The sequence below is a fragment of the Aulostomus chinensis genome, chromosome 7 (genome assembly GCF_037954235.1).
Source record: "Aulostomus chinensis isolate RoL2024-O1b breed Wild chromosome 7, RoL_Achi_v1.0, whole genome shotgun sequence".
NCBI classification, from domain to species: Eukaryota; Metazoa; Chordata; class Actinopteri; order Syngnathiformes; family Aulostomidae; genus Aulostomus; species Aulostomus chinensis.
The window spans coordinates 4,149,961-4,159,655 of record NC_141326.1 but is presented as its reverse complement, the minus strand read 5'-3'; positions in this window follow the sequence as shown (position 1 = coordinate 4,159,655).

The window sequence follows — 9,695 nt, the reverse complement described above, 5'->3', positions numbered from 1 at the left end:
TCCCTAAAAACTCTCCAGCTGGTCCAGAACACTGCTGCCTGCGTGTTGACTAGAACTGGTAGCAGAGACCATGTCTCTCCTGTACTGGGTTCTCTGCATGGCTCCCTGTCAAATTCAGAATGGAATTCAAAATTCTAACATACAAAGTCCTCAACAATCAGACTGCTGGGGGATCTCCCATGGTGCACTGGGCTTCTCTCTCCTCCTCTCTTTCCTCTCTGTCCTCCTGTATGTGTCATATATAAATCATACTCATCTTCTTCTCTGGAACCTTCAGGCCTCCTACATCCCAGATTTGCTGCTGGTGTGGGCCACAGACCTGAAGAGGCTCAAGCTGCCATCCAAGCACCACCTGCTCACGTCCCCGTCTGTCTATCAGTCTCTTCCCTTTCTCTCTCTCTCTATCTCTGTCCCTCTCTTTCCTTCTTTATATCTGTCTTCCTCCATTGTCCATCTTTTTCTCTGCCCCTCTCTCCTGCTCTCTTTCCCCCAAACTGGTCAAAGCAGAAGGCCGTCCCCACTGATCCTGGATCTGCTCCACCTTCCTGCCTGTTAAAAGGAAGGTTTTCATCACCGCTGTTGCAGGATGTGCTTGCTGATGGAGAATTGCTGGGTGGAGATTCAGAGAAGGAGTGAGGTACTAAACCTGCTCTACTTGTAAAGTGTCATGACATAACTTTTGTTGTGATTTGGCGCAATACAAATAAAATTGACTTGGCCTTACTTGACTCTTCCTCTGTGACTGGATGTGAAAAGAAGCAACCATTTGCTCACAAGTTATGTTCACAACTCCCTGCTGTTGTCCCTAAGTAGTCACAAAAATGTGGTTTATACTGCTTCAATTGTACTCCACACATTTCAGATTTTTTGCTTTCAGACAAATTTTCTTTGCCTTCTATTGTCACTGTTACTTTTCACCGATGCAGTTGATATCGTTCATTAAAACAACAATTGAGGATGGCCTTTAATGTGTGGAGCAGGATTTTAAAGTCTATACAAAATTTGACATGAATTCCAGTGGAGTTGTTGGAGAATAAGAGTGATGTGATTGATGGATGGAGTTCTGGAGACAATACAGCAGCTGAGTTCTGGACCAGTTGCAATTCATGAATGGACTTGAGGGGGAGACCGATGAGGAGGGAGTCACAGTAGTCTAGGTGGGATGTGACAAGAGTGTGGACCAGGATGGCAGCATTGTTGGCGATTAATATTGCGAGAATGGAAATCGGCCGACCAGGCAACATTGTTAATGTGGATCAGGAATGACATGGAGCTGTTGAGAATGACACCCAAGCTCTTAACCTGAGTGGAGGGGGAAACAGAGGAGTTATCCATGGGGAGGGTGAAACTGGGAGTGTTAGTGAGAGAGGATTTAGAACCAATGTGGAGAACCTCAGTTTTATCACTGTTGAGTTTGAAAAGTTGGAGGAGAACCACGATTTAATGTCTTAAAGGTGGAGGTGGGTTTTGTTGCATTTTTCAGAAGATATGATCATGAGGACGAAGGTAGATGATAAATAGGATGGGACAAGAGCCAGAGGTTAGGGAGGAGTGAATGATCGCAGTTATCAGGGACAGCTTAAAGGGAAGGCATGCGGTGACCAAAGAGGTCGGCCGTGGGTCGAGCTGACAGGTGGATGTCTTTGATTTCAGAATGAGGTCAGAAATTACAATAGGAGAGGGGAGTTGGAAGCTTGTGAACGGTTGAAAGAGGGGGGCATTGGAAGCCAGAGGAGAGGGATTGCAGGATGAATGAAGGGTCAGTTGCTGGTGGATATTACATATTTTAGCATTAAAAAATGTCATTAGGGAGTTACAGTGTTCTGTGGAGTAGAAATGAGGAGGAAAACAGTCCGTAGTGTATTGCACAGCACTGAGAACAGGGCCCTGGAGTTCCCATCACCACTGATCAGGCCTTCATAGTATTGGAATTAACAGAGGAAATGGTGTTTTTGTGGTGAATAATGTGGGAGTGGTACATTTCTATGTGAACAGAATCCAGTTCTCTGTAACGGTTCCATGTGGATTCTGAGTGAATTACTGCTTCAGATTATTTTGATTGTGAGGTTGTGTGAAAGTGAAGATAAAATGGGGTGTGGTATCTGTGCAAGATCATGATGAATCAGGAGCTGAGCCTGAAGACAACGCTCTCAATTTACAAGTCAATCTCCAGGATCCTCACCCAGCCATAAGCACCAGGAGGTGACTGACTGAATGAATAAATGAGAGAGATATAAGTGGTCAGAATTAGTTTCCTTTGCAGTATTCCAGTTCACCCTGAGGCACAGTTTGATGAGCTCTGATATGTGGAAAGAGACCTCCCACCTTCCCTTGATGACTCCTACCCTACTGAACGCCTCCCTGTGGAGGAATTCTGGGCACATCCAACTGAGAGGAGACCCTGAGGCAGACCCAGAACACACTGGAGGGATTACATGTCCCACTTGGTTTAGGACCGCCTTGGGCTACCCCAGAAAAGTTTGACAATGTGACAGGAGAGACAGATGTAGTCGCACAGCAACTCTGAACTGGTGCATAGCTTCGATTTGTGTCTTGCTGTGCAGAATCTTTGTGAATATGGAAAAAGTAGAAGAGAGGAATGACAGCAGGAAACAGAGACAAAGAGAACATTTACTGTGACCTCTGGTATTGATGGATCTCTGCAGCTAAGTGTTAAAAGGGTCTAAAATGTCAATATATTTTATAATTATTCATGTTGCAGTTTGTTGGAAATTATTTTCATATGCTACGTCATGTTTAGATAAGCTTTGTTTCTCAAGCTGTGCGTGCAAAGAAGGTTCAGTATTAACGTAGTAAGTGTCTATGCTTTTTAGCAGGTGTTATCAGCAGTCAAGGACAGTTCACATGAGGGTGCACCAATCGCAAAGAAGAGCAACCAGGCAACCAGTCTGCAGAGTGTGCAGAGTGGACGTGACTCGTAACTGTTGTGCATTCTTGACCTTCGACAGACAAAGAAGCAGGTGTGGGGAAAATGTGTGTGTGTGTGCGTGCGTGCGTGTGTGTTTGTGTGTGCGTGCGTGTGTGTGCGTGTGTGTGTGTGTGCGTGTGTCAGATAATTATGCTTCTCAACAGATCCTCTCTGCCCATACACAGAAATGAAAGAGTTGTCCAACAATCAGAAGAGGGAACTGCCCCGCGAAGAAGAAGATCTAGCTACATTTGAAACATTGTTTAACTCTCTATAAGACATAAAACACAAACACAGCGTATAAAACACCGGATCAGGGATGGAATTGTGTCTTTGTCAGACTTCGTGACTTGACATGCACTCTGTTGCAGTCAGGGACCGATAGACATTAACCCAGAGCTCTGTACAACCTCGGTGATTCATGGACTTAGTTTTATAAAGCACTTTTCTACCTTAGCAGCATTCAAAGCGCTTTACAGTGTCATCTCATTCACCCATTCACACACACACACTCACACACTGATGGTGAAGGCTGCCATGCAAGGCACCAACCTACTCATCAGGAGCAATTATGGGCCCAGTATGTTGCTCAAAGACACTTTGACATGGTCACTGGGGTCAAGGATCAAACCAGTGACCCTTCGGTTGCTAGACGGCCACTCTACCCCTGAGCCATGCCGCCCATCTTGCATTGCGCAAATAAATACTCTTGATTGTAATCCTTGGTCTCCTGCCTGTTTGTGGTTCCCAGCTCCAACCATCAACGAACACACCGGGCTAAGGTTGAGCGAGGTCCTGTGCTCTAGCCCGACAAAATGCAAAGTTGAAAAGTTTGACATGGTTAGATGTTGATTTCTTATCTGCTGCTTTTTTTCTCTTCATGTTATTAACTCTTTCCCCACCAGCAGGTGATAGCCACTGCTAGTGTTATTAAACATTACAACTAAACTGTCAAGACCAGAATATTTTGCGCTATGATTGTGAAAATAAACTCCATCCATCCATCGTCTTCCACTTATTCCTGTTAAGGGTCTTGGGGGTCTGGAGCCTATCCCCGCGGCTACAGGTGAGAGGCAGGGTTCACCTTGGACAGGTCACCAGTCCATCACGTATAGACAGACAACCATTCACACCTATGGTCAATTTAAAGTATCAATTAGCGTAGTCCCCTCTTGATGTCTTTGGACTGTGGGAAGAAGCTGGAGTACCAGAGAGAACCCACACAGGAACAGGGAGAACATGCAGACTCACACAGAAACATCCCGCACCTGAGCCGGAACTCGAACCCTAAACCTGCTTGCTGTGAGGCGACAGCGCTGACCACTGCACCACCGTGCCACCTGAAAAAAACTCAACATATCAAATGAAAGAACAGACCCGTTGTTTTGATTCTTTAGAAAAGAAAAAACATTTCAAGTTTCATTCATTCATTTTCTATCAACACTTTAATGAGGGCTGGTTCATTTTTGGACAAAATGCTGAGCTTTGCATGTAAATTTGTACTCAACAACTGGGTGGGGTTCTTTGATTGCATACTATGGAAATATAAACATGTAATTTTTATAATACACAGTCAAAAATAGCTATTGATCTTGTTCTGCTGCCCCCCTGGACAACCAGCACATCCATCTGCCTCCTCTGCCTCACTGAAAAGTGATCCTAAGTCCATGTGGTGCCCAACACATGGCGCCACATTGATCCATCTGCAACGTCGTCTGGTTTCCAGAGATTCTTCGCTTGTTTTTGGACATAGAATGCAGTGCTGTTGCTCACAACGCCATCAATTAGTTTCCCATGGACAGTGTGACAGAAAATACCTTGAAAAATCAGTCTGAATGGGAGAGGATCCATGACCATGAAATAAATAAGAAGATTCCTCCAGCGTTCCTCCTCATAACTATTTCAAACAAACAAGCTCTCTGTACTCATTCAGCGCCATATTAGTTGTCATGATCACTTGCACATCTGCACTGCAGTGACTAGCGTTCACAGTCGTGATGGCGGTATCATCAGTGGTCCGTCCATCCTCCCATTTTCTATACCGCTTTTCTACCTCTGAGCCATGCCGCTCCATCATCAACACTTGTCATTTACCTTTATAATGCTTAGATGATGTATTTCTCTCATTACAGCACTTCGCTACACTGAAGCGCTCACACAGAGAAATCTAGTAGGCTGAGCTACACAGTGGTTATCCAAAGGCTTTACAGTGATACTTCACCCAAAAAGTGTAGTTTGCCTTTGAAGTACTCGGCAATAAGTGTCTTAAACTCACAAAGATGTTTTTTTTATGTTCTTGTCATCTTATATCTTCTACTTTAGGTAGGAAGCTATAATGATTTAAGCTGACTTGTGTAACTGCGTCTGCTTGTTGTTGGTATACAAAAACAGTAATAATTCAGTGGGAATGAGAGCCGCTCTGGACCAAATGTGCTTATTTCCGTCATGGTCACACAGTGGCAGGACGAATTATCAAACTTTCCATTAAATCAGTGGGCCCCTAAACTTTTTTAAGTCCTGTATACCACTAAAACATTCAGCCTCCTGCTACAGTATGTTCCCCCTTTACCTCCCACAGATAGCACTGGCCACCAGCAGCTGGGATAGCAACGCTAGCATTAATACTAGCCCTAGAAGCCCTGGAGCAGATGGTCTGAACGGCTGGGTGTCTGTCTGCTGCTGATGTACTGGGACAAAGTTATTTCAAATATTTATCTGTATTTGAGTGAATCAGACAAATTTGGTGCTAAAGGGCCTCTTTTTTTCCGGCCCATGAACTGAACATACTGTGTATGTATCCCCACCCACTGCTTGTCGCTGCCCCTTATTGGTTAGTGAAATGGATCAGGGTCACAGCCAATCAGAGGAGGAGAGGGAAGAGGTCCAGGTCTGTTGGTGTAACTGCAAACACTGGTTTGTTTTTGAACGAGGGCTTTGAAAGGATACTACAACTTTTTTTGTGACACCACCTGATGTAACTCTGAGTACCAGACCCCCACCCACCCAATACATTTACGCCAGTTTTGGTATCAAGTCAGTCAGTAAATTCAGGTAAAGCAATTAATTTTCTATAACTACACATGTTGTGACATCATCATAAATTGCTCTGCATCCAGTCAAAGTATGACATCCTTGGTCTGCATGAACCTTTCTCTTCATTGTGCATCAGGTAATGTAAAGAAAAATAACAACTTATTGTGGGGCGGCACAGTGGTGCAGTGGTCAGCACTGTGGCCTCACAGCGAGGAGGTTCTGGGTTTGAGTCCTGGCTCGAGCTCGGGATCTTTCTGTGTGGAGTCTGCAAGTTCTCCCTGTATCTGCATGGGTTCTCTCCGGTACTCTGGCTTCCTCCCACGGTCCAAATACACCAAGAGGGGACAAGGTTAATCCCAGCCCCCCCCCCCCCCCCCCCCATGACCCCCAACATGATAAGCAGAAGTAAATGGATGGATAGATGAATGGAACATCATTTTGTTTCTTTTAATAGAAAATAGGTAAGGTGCACCTAGATAAGTGCATATGTACTACTTGTGTGGTAAAAGCAGCCCCGGTCCTTTCTCAATGCCCTCTAATCAGGTAGAATAGCAAACATCATAGCTCTTCACATCATGTGGATGGGTATTATACATCATCATACGATGTCAGCGAAGAGTAAGCGCAAGGTGCTTTTTAATCACAGGAGGCAAAAATTGCCTCACTTATGGCTGCTCTCCCTGTTTCACACTGGCACAATAGCTAACAATCAGCACACAGATCTTTGCAGCACATCAAACACAACTAAAAGCTTGGTTATTGCAGGCTACATTTCTTAGGAAGTTGAAACCATTCGCTTATAGGTTAATAAAAATTTGTACCAAGGACTTGATAGAATAAAAAATGATGGTGCACTTACTGCCTGAACCAGGGTGAATTAGCTCATGCCACTTTGCAACATAATGAAAAGTAATTGATATCTTAAAAGTCGGTACGTCATCACATTTTATCCATTCATGTTTTAATACCGACCATTTCAGAATAAAGCATTAATGCTGATTTGTAACAATTTTCTGTTCCATTTGCTTTGATGCAAACAAGTCCCAAATAATGACAGGCTTCTACTCTTGGTGTTTTCTTTTCTCACAAGGCCACAAACTATTTGAAGTCAGTTCTCATTAGGATTGTGAAGGTCCCATAACCTCTATTATGGACAATTTATTGAACTACAGAATACACACACACACACACACATACACACATAGCATTTACATTTGAATGTGTCCACATTCTTTGTTCCCCAGATCTAAGCGTATGACTTTGGCAGAAAGATGGATGGATCACTTTCCTTTTAATGAGAACAGATGGAGAGAGTCAGCGCTTGCACAAATATCATTACCACAACTAGATTTTTGTTGTTTTTGTCATAATTTTACCCTTTTGTAACTACTCTTGCATGAGCTGTTTGGGCCCTCCTTCCTCTGTTGCAGACACACAAACATACACATGCTGGAGCTGCCCTCGTCCTCAACTCAAGGGCAGCTCCACTTGCATGATTTGATATGCTAATGCAGGATGTCATGCATAGACATTATAATCAGTCATTTAGCGCCTGACTTTTCCATTTTCTATTGACACCACTGGAACATCCAGAGGACAAGGAAATCTTTCTGTCTCAGTTTACTCACCACATATGGATTCGTCACTATCGAAGCAATTCTATCACTTAAGGGACAGCATTTTTTTCATCCGATTTTTTTCCCCCAGTGGAAGTTGGCCAAAGTTATTAATTCAGTCATTTTTTGCTGCACAAGTACTTTCAATGTTTGTTGATGTGATTTGATTTCGACAGATTTGACCTAGCAACTGTACTTTGGTCATTTTTAGAAAACCATTGTTGGTCCATCACGTTTTTCTGACATATCTGTCACAATGCCTGTCTCGTGTCTCCTGTTTTATGTTGAAGTCATTTCCTGTTTTATTTTGTAGTCATGTCTTGTCTTCCTGACCTCCCTCATGTAATTACCTTATGTGTCTCACCTGGGTGATTGCACCACCTGTGTCTCGTTTCCCCTCATGGATTTAACCTCTGTGTTTTCCCCTGTGCAGTGTCGGGCCATTTTTGTGTATTGCACTAATGTGCTGTTGTGGTGTGTTTAAGTCACTAACTGTTTGTCTCCAGTCGCCAGTCCCCGGTCACACGTCTCCAGTCTCAAGCCGCCAGTCACCAGCCTCCCCGTCTCAAGCCTCCAGTGTCCCTGTCTCAAGCCTCTGTTGTTTCCAATAAACCTCTTTTGTGCACCGTCCCACTCTCAGTCTGCCCTTGGGTCTACTTCCCTCCTCCACCCCACATAACAGAATGGCCCAACCAGCGAAGACCCAGCAGACTGCCCCCCTCCCACAGAAGATGACTCTATTTCAATATTTTGCCTTTATGGCACGGCAAACCAAAGAGAGAGTCACAGTATTTGGAGGACTTTTCGGGGACCTGGTTGGTCTTGGGGGGTCCTCGCTTAGTGCAGCAAACCCAGGGCAAACCCTGTCTCAGTGTCGGGGGTCCTGGCAAACGCCACTCCTGTCTCGACGTCGGGTATCCTGGCGGATGCCACTCCTGTCTTGGCGTCGGAGGTCCCGGCAGACGCCTTTCCTGTCACGGCATCGGGGGTCCCGGCAGACGCCTTTCCTGTCACGGCGTCGGGGGTCCCGGCGGACGCCTTTCCTGTCACGGCGTCGGGTGTCCTGGCTGTTGCTACTCCTGCTTCGCCAAGGGTCCTGGCAGCCTCCATTGTTTCCAATAAACCTCTTTTGTGCACTGTCCCACTCTCAGTCTGCCCTTGGGTCTACTTCCCTCCTCCACCCCACGTAACAATATCTTGATGATCATTGAATGTTGTTGCAAATATTCATAGTCATCAGAGGATGAACCCCCCTCACCATAATCACCCCCCCCCCCCTTACCTTTACCCTGGCACCACCATGAGGTTAACTGCAGTACATTACAGTGTAGAATCTCAACAACTGTAAAATGATATCTGGATGCTATATTCGTCTCACCTCCTTCTACTGACACTATTGAAATCTCTCAACCAATTCGAGAGCTTGCTGTGCTATGCGTTACAAACATTCATGGTCCCCTGAGGATAAATCACAGTCTTCTATTGAAAGTCTTTTTCCTGTATACTTTGGTTTATATTCCCATCACTGTGCTGATGTCACACAGACAGTGATGATAAATCATTCACTGTGGTGCAACACATTTCATTTCTGCTGAAAATAAACAGCAGTTTAGACTTTTTCTTGAAAAACAAAAAGCACCCACCATTGTATATTAGAAATTGCACCCTGACAACTGCTTCCAGAGGCATTACATGCTAATTCCAAGGTTGACACTCCCTCGGTGAGTGGCACACACATTCACCTCAGCCTCACACTGCCCAGAACAATTCTACACCACAACACTACAACAGAGATGAACCGCAGTCCAACCTGAAGGCCCTAAACACTCATTATGTAAGTTGTGGTAGCGCGCTGCAAATTATGCAAGGTCCTGCCTCCCCCTCATGTAAAACTGAAGAGTCAGAGTAGAGTGTAACAGGTCAACGGTTGAATAGCCTGAAGTTAAACTATCCTTTCAGTCACGTCACAAAAAGAAATGAAAAAACATGAAAGAGAGATCTAGGAGGAGCACTGATGAGGAGTTGCGCTTCCTCTGTCAAATACAACAGGTCTGCAAGGTTGTTAGAAATTCTGCCCTCATTATAATCTGGAAACAGTTGATTTGAAATTTCAGGGC